We start from the raw sequence: 6,477 nt of genomic DNA on the forward strand, positions 1-6,477 counted from the left end.
GAGAGATTATTAGGTTGTTAACATGTAGGAATGCAAAATCTTATCTAGAGCCCCAGTAATGTTTAAGCCAGCCCTGATGCTGTAATAGTATCTGAACACTTTGGGTGAAATCCCATTGACATTTCTAAAGGAATTGACTCCAGGTCACGTTTTTTCTTTTTCCTTCCAGTGTAATATTGATCTTTACAAAACATACAGCATGTAATCAATCAAACTGCCTCATATCCATCATATCAGAGGCGGGTGACACTGACTATACCAGATTTTTAATCAAAGACCAAATAGATCCCAGATATTGACGTCGCCCTCATCGGAATCTAACCTCCTTTTTCAAACTGTAAAATAAATAACGCCAAAATGGAAGAAAAAAAAACATTACAATTGAAAATGTACTTAAGTAAAAGAAAAGAAGGAGTATTAGTATAACATAAGAATGTGAGAAATTCATAATTTATGTGTTAACATGCATCTCAGCACCTGGTACAGGTTAATGAATAAGGAAATTGAAGAATCAGAGAAATGACCTAATGATATCAAGACAATCCTGTCATAATCACAGGTACATCATGAAAAAAATCCACAAAATTGAAAATTTTAGGTTCTTCACTTTAATCTTTTATACGGGTTTGGGGATTTTCATGCTTTCAGATTGGTTGGTATTCCTCTACAGGTTGGGAAAATCCTCTAAAACTCTTGAGAGAATGCTTGAAATGCATTGTGTCATCAAGCTCAGAGCTTCTGAAAGGAGATCTAGATTTTCACCCGACAACAGACACATCATATGAGCTTAACCAGCTGAATACAATCTTTAAAAGCAAAGTAAGCAGTAACTACAGCAGTCAGATAACTCTAATGGAGTAAAACGTATTGGTGCAGTAATTCCCCTCCACGCTTGAGTAAAGTATCTCAAACTGTTCTGAGTAAATACACCTCTGTACCTCAACAATCACCAAACCAATACAAAGTCACAGTGTGACCAATCAGCCACCTCACCGCTTTGTAAAGAACATGAGTGGATTATCACAAATGGTAATCTCATGTTGTCCTGTCATAGTTAACTGCACCATAAAGGAGGTTTAACACTGTGCGTGTGTGTGTGTGTGTGTGTGTGTGTGTGTGTGTGTGTGTGTGTGTGTGTGTGCGCGCGCATGCGTGCATGTTCAGCCCTTAGGGGCAGGGCTGTCAGTAATGTGAGACCGGGCCTGTGTTGATGGTCGGGGGGTCCATCTCTGGAAGGTCGATGAAACGCAGCTCTCCTCCTCCTTACTGCGTCAGGGAAATTCAAACCCTCGCTGGAGTCACAGACGTCACATTAGCAGAACTAATGAAGAAACTAAGACTGGGCCGACATATCTGGCTGATCCTGGCCTTTTATTTTATATCAAATGTCGGACTGTCAGCATCATAAACTTCTGATATGATGTACATTTCTTTCTGAACAAAACTGCAGAAAGGTCACTTTTCTTCTTTGCACTAGATTTTCTTTGGGATTGAACTCTCCACTATAAATAAAAAGCTGAATGGAATTAACAACTTGAGATTTTGAGGTGTCACAGCAGCAAAAAGAAATGTAAACAATTCGGCTGCAATTAATGATTCTTTTCCATTCACAATTAATCTGTCAGTTATATCGTTTTTTTTTTTTTTATCAATTCACCATGTTAGTCTTTAAAATGTCTGAAAATAATGGGAAGGGCCAATTACAAGTTCCCAGAGCCTGAGGGGACTAACTCAAATTACTAGTTTTTTTTCCCCAATCAACAATCTAAAAACCAAAAATATTTGATTCAAAATGATATGAAACAGAAAAAAAAGCTGCAAATCCTCACAAAGCTGGAACCACAAAATGTCTGCCGTTGTTCCCAATAGATGACACAAATTATTAAAAGAGCTGACGATTCATTTTCTGACAAACGACAAATCGTTTCAGCACTACTAGAACACTATATACATCATGAGTGTCTATTATTGACACCGTAAAGCATGAAAGTCAAAAAATAAAAACAGAGGTACTACATACACCTTAAGTAAGTAACTACGAATGTGATGATCTAAATACAGTTGGGAGTATTTTTCAGCTTAAAAGTATAAAATTCAAGTATGTTTTATTCTTTTGCACATTGTATCTACTGACAGTTATTGCTTGAAAATATTAGTTTTACTAAAATATGTATGTGTATAATATATATATGATATATATAAGGATATTTTTTTCTTTATGTTCCTACAGAGTTTTAACCGAGCTGAATCTGAAATACATTTTTTCAGATTGATCCTTGCAACGCACTTAAGTGACATTTTTAATTTTTTGATGACTTAGGTTTGTGTTAAAGTCACATTGAAACCAAACGAGATACAGGGCATCTGTAGAGAAGTACATAATATTTGTTAGTTAAAAGATATCATACAGACAAGTAACATGGCAGAAAGTAACAAGTAAATTTACTCTGTACAAAGTACAAGCACTGAACTTTTGGACACTTGCTTATAACACTTTTGAATGCAGGACTTTTATTTGTTATCAAGTATTTTTACATAGTGGTATTTTATTTTACTTGAGTAAAGGAGCTAACTGCTTCAACCTCTGCATGCAGAGAGGTTTATGTTGCCTGTAATGAAAAAGTTATTTATGCATCTCATTCTTTAGTTTTTCTCTCCCTCTCTTTTCTCACTCAAATTGTTTTTTGTTTTTTTTCGGTTCCTCACACATCCTCATTCCTCTTCATACCACCAGTTGTTCTCTTGAGATATATTGTATTGTATTCCACACAGGGAAGACTGCACATATGTTTAACATAAGGCAATTATCATGCTCTATTTGTGTGCATTGCTTACAGTATATGCGCTCAATGTACACATATATCTTTGTGCTGATAAACTTGCCTGTTTTTCACCTGACAAATTTTAAAAAATAAAAATAAAAAAGTGTCCTGCTCCAGGCAGGTAAATTCAATTCAGTAAATGTTGCGGTTATCTTTTCGCTCTTGAAAAGCTGACTCATTTCCTGTTGTGTCCTGATTCTGTATCATCAACTGCTGCACAACCATGTCACAGTTTAGTTATGCATCAGCTCTATGCACAGCAAGTGTATGCATAGGTGTGTGTGTGTGTGTGTGTGTGTGTGTGTGTGTGTGTGTGTGTGTGTGTGTATTGTACTTAGAAGGTGTGTGTGTGTTCTTGGTATCATCTTTATTTTTTACTGTGCTGGTATGCAATGTGAATGTGCAGAGAAGACAGGGGGTCGTGCGTGTAAAAGATGGCTGGGTGGAGGAGGAGTGTGTGTGTGTGTGTGTGTGTGTGTGTGTGTATGTATGTGTGTGTGTGTGTGTGTGTGTGTGTGTGTGTTGTTGCAGCAGCTGGTTGGCTGCTGGGCTGGTTTCCATGGCAACGTGTGTAAAAAGAGTACAGGCTCCGTCCCTCAGTCCCATATTGATGCTCCGTACAAAAGAATAACGTTTTACAATTACATAGCCTCCACTCTTCTCTGTCTCGGTCTGTCCGTCGTTAATCCTTCTCTTAACTCAAACACTCAAACGGATTATCTTTCTTTTAAAAAAAAAAAAAAAAAAAAAAGGATCTAATTGAAAATGGCAGTTATTAAAATATGGGTTTTATTAATAGACAATATGCAGACTCTCATCATCAGTCTAAATCAGTGTGTGAGAATATGATTTTTTTTAGACCGCTCTGATCCAAATTCATATTCTCCACAGAAATTGTAACCGATTAGATTTTTGTAAAAGCCTTTTTCTGGATTTGCTGCTGCTCATATTCAGCGGGAGGATTAATTTAGTGCAATGCATGGGGAAACCCACCAAAAGGACTCTTGCTGTTCTGCTCACAAAAAGAGGTCCATATAGGTTTGAAAAACCACCTACAGAGGAAATGGTATCACCTCAGACCTGCAGCCACAGAAATACCGTTGCTGCCTGCAAAGACAGTTTGATGGTTTGTGTTGAAATCATTGATTTTATTATTCAGACTGAACTGACCCTTTGAGGGGGTCCTGCTTTAAAAACTCTGCTGCACAGACGAGCTTTGTTCAAAAACACAGAACCTGAATTTAAATTCTAGCAGAGATCCGACCTCTTGCAAAGATACTCAGAATCAGAATAAGGTTTATTACTAAGCAGGTTTTCACTTTTTGCCTTGGTGTTTGGTGCATACATTACACATATTAAGGACTTAATTATAAAGGCCAAGTATTGAAACAGTCAAGAGGATAAATATAGAATAAGAAAAGTACAATACAAATATAAAAAAATACAAAAAAACTATTTAATCATAAATACGACATAAGACATTTTTAGAAGTTGAAGTGCAAAATGATGCAAAGAAGTTTAATTAAATTGGGAGTGGCTCTTTGTGGAGGAAGCTCTTAAAGGTGCAGTAGGTAAGACTTATAAAACTAACTTTCTGTCATATTTGCTGAAACTGACCCTATGTTCCAGTAGAACTACATGAAGCAGGTCATTAAAAAAGAATCCAGCTCCTCTGGCTCCACCTACAGCCTGTAGTGTGATTTGCAAAAACCTACAGCTCCCTGTTCAGATGCACCAATCAGGGCCAGGGAGGGTGTCTAACTACGTGTCAATCACTGTTCATGCGAATGTACTTAGTAAAAGATTTGGAGTGAACACTAAAAAGATTCGGGTTGAAAAAGATTACAGGATGTTGGGGTTAAAATGTATTTTGGATATTTTTTTTACATCAAATCTGATGGATGGCAATTGGTGTTCTGTATGATTAACTGGTAGCAGACTGAATGCAAAAGCTTTCTTTAAAGTGAATAAATAGAATAAAGGTTTAAAGGTTGAACAGTTACTTGTAAATGAACGAGACTGTCAGCCTTGAGCTACCTCTGCACTGCACGTAGCAGGCTGTTTTTGGCAGGAAATCTGATAGATTGCTTCACGTTGCAGAAGAGAGGAAAAAAGGGGGCGCTGATCTTTGCAAGCAAAACAAACACCTGCAGATTTTCCTGGTCTAAGTTGGAAGGATTTAAAGGCTGGGAAAACATTACTGTTAACAGAATGTCTTGCAAATGACAAGAAAGAAGAAGATATGCATGAACTATTTAGCAATTCTCAGTTTTAGGGAAATGAAATGTTGCCAGCACATAGATTTTTCTTCAACATATCAGCCTTCATATTGTACAGCAGCGGCAATAAATTCACTGCCAACATTATTCAGATGGTTATTCCTATAATCCTGCATATGGCTAAAACCACTAACAAAAAAACCCAATATTTAAGATTTATTCAAATTTATTTAAATCCCAAAAGAAGTTTTCTTTCAGCTCATATTTGAGGTTTGTATGTAGTAGTGTAGTACAAGACGGGCTACAAGCCAAGAATAATATTTGGCTGTTAAAGGAACTATCTGTTCTGTTCCGCACAGGGAAATATAACTCCCATGAAACACTGCTGTATACCCATTTGTACAGCAAAGTAGATGACAGGACAGGAGGGGACAGGACAGGGCATTATAGTAAAGTATAGGACATTCAAGAGGAGTTGGGGACATTACATAACATTTCAGGACATTAGTAAAAGACAGTTAATGTTGGTACAGGACAGCAGAAAACCAGTTCAGCAGTATCAGCATGTAAACAGTTAAAACAATGTTACACACACACAATAACCAGAGATGCTCACAAGTCTCTGAGCTAGAGTCCAAGTCAAGTCTCAAGTCTTTGAGCTAGAGTCCAAGTCAAGTCTCAAGTTGGAGTTAACCTCCCGTAGGTCGTAGCTAAAGCATGAAGCAAGCTAACGTTAGATGGCCAATCCTGAGCTGAACACGTTTGCTAACCTATCAGGGTACGTTTTCAGGTGTCTGATAAAATTAGATGTGGTTGAGCCAGAATCCTTTATCTTGATAGCACATATTTTGCATTCAGCGCTTCTTTTGTTTGGGCCCTGTTGTCTTAAGTGTTTAAAGTCAAAGCTTCTGATGAATGGCACAGCAGCTGCCGGTGAGGTCAACATGTTTGTTGTCCTTTCTCACGTGTGGCAGCACCTAGCAGACATGTTACGTATTACGTAGGTATAGGTTATAGGTTACGCAGGGAGGGGAATAAAATTCAGTTCATCAGACGTTTCCTAAAAATAAAGATTGTTCCCGAGTCCTGCATCTCGAGTCGGAGTCCAGTCTGAAGTCTTTTGAGGACGAGCCTCAAGTCAGGTCTGAAGTCACTGTGTGTGCGACTTAAGTGCGACTCGAGTTCGAGTCTCAAACACAAGTCCCCATCTCTGACACTAACAGGACTGACATAGCTGTCTGGGCTTTTCCTGACTGCTTATATCGAGTGCATCATAATTATTCTCTGTGTTTTAACTGTAACTAGTAATCATTACTGTTTCTTTCTGTGTGTGTGCTCAACACTGAGCAGTTATAGGAAGAGGAAATGTTAACAGGCGCACACAGACACACACACACTCACACACAGAGACACACATAGAGACACGCCTTTGTGTC

This window comes from Sander lucioperca, chromosome 20 (assembly GCF_008315115.2).
Source record: "Sander lucioperca isolate FBNREF2018 chromosome 20, SLUC_FBN_1.2, whole genome shotgun sequence".
Lineage (NCBI taxonomy): Eukaryota > Metazoa > Chordata > Actinopteri > Perciformes > Percidae > Sander > Sander lucioperca.